Genomic DNA, 1,336 nt, shown 5'->3' with positions numbered 1-1,336 from the left:
TTGAACAACTTATTTGATTGTGCAATATTTTTTTAATAGCTTCTAGTATAATTTAAAACGTTATTTAAAGTAATATTTTTTAAAAATCTAACTTTTAACTTCTAGATTTTTATATTTTGTTTTCTTTTTATCCTTAAAATATTTATTAAATTTTCTCATTACCCGTTTTAAATAAAACAAGGATCAATTATTTATTTATTTTTTTCACTCATTTCTCTTACACATTTTTTATATATTACACTATTTATTTTAATCATTGTTCTATTTATTATATTTAATTTATTATTTTAATATTATACTTCACTAAATTAAAAATTATAAATCTTATATTTATTTTATTTTTTTAATAATTTTATTTCAGATTATTTATTTTAACAATTACACTAATTAACATAATAAAAAATATAATATCTTCTTAAATGTAATTTTTAACTTTATTTTAAACTTGATTAAAATATTTTAAGATAAAGTATAACATTAGTAATAGAATATATAATTTGGAAAAAAGGTAACAATTAAAACAAAATATAATTAAAATAATTTTATGTGAATTAAAATTTCAAAAATTTATAATTAATTAAGAAACTAAAATTATAACACATCAAAATATATTTAAGATATTGTCGTTGCGAAGGTTGAACAAGTGGTATGTAGTAGTCATTGATCTAGATCTCAATGAAAAACCACAATTGATGCTAGCTAAAAAGTATTTATTTTAAATAGGCTTAATTACTTTTGTGTATTTATTTTGTTCATTTTCGTTCTTTTATTAATAAACAATTGAATTTGATCCCTTATTTTCAAAATCGATGTAGTTTGCTCCATTCTGTCTTTAACCGCCACTAGTTAAATTTTAATTAATAAAATATTATAATTAGGGACGACTTTTTAGGGATAGTTCAAAACTTTCACTGATGATAAAAATGACAGCGTCAACTCAATTTGGACACAAGCAACCAAATTGTATTATTTTGTAAAAATTAAGGACCAAAAATTATGAGATCAAATTGAATGGCTTATTAATAGTGAGATTAAATTGAGTAAAATAAATAAATAAATAAATAAATAATAGACTTCAAAAGTATTAAATAAGAGAGCTATATGTTAGGCTTGATAACAAATCATTTTTTTGTTAGTGAACCTAAAATTTGAAGTTCAATTATTTTACTCTTAGAGTTGAACATGGAGAGAGAAAATATAAAACAAATTAAAAAAGAATTGTATTGAAAAAGATTTTTTTTTTTACAAAAGTACAATGAATTTTATAAATTCAATTAGAGTAAATAGATTCCCAATTATGTTATTAACTTGCAAGTAATTTTTCGTATCGGGTTTA

This window comes from Glycine max, chromosome 14 (assembly GCF_000004515.6).
Source record: "Glycine max cultivar Williams 82 chromosome 14, Glycine_max_v4.0, whole genome shotgun sequence".
Taxonomy (NCBI): Eukaryota; Viridiplantae; Streptophyta; class Magnoliopsida; order Fabales; family Fabaceae; genus Glycine; species Glycine max.
The sequence above is the reverse complement of the archived record's forward strand: the minus strand, read 5'-3'. Positions refer to the sequence as shown.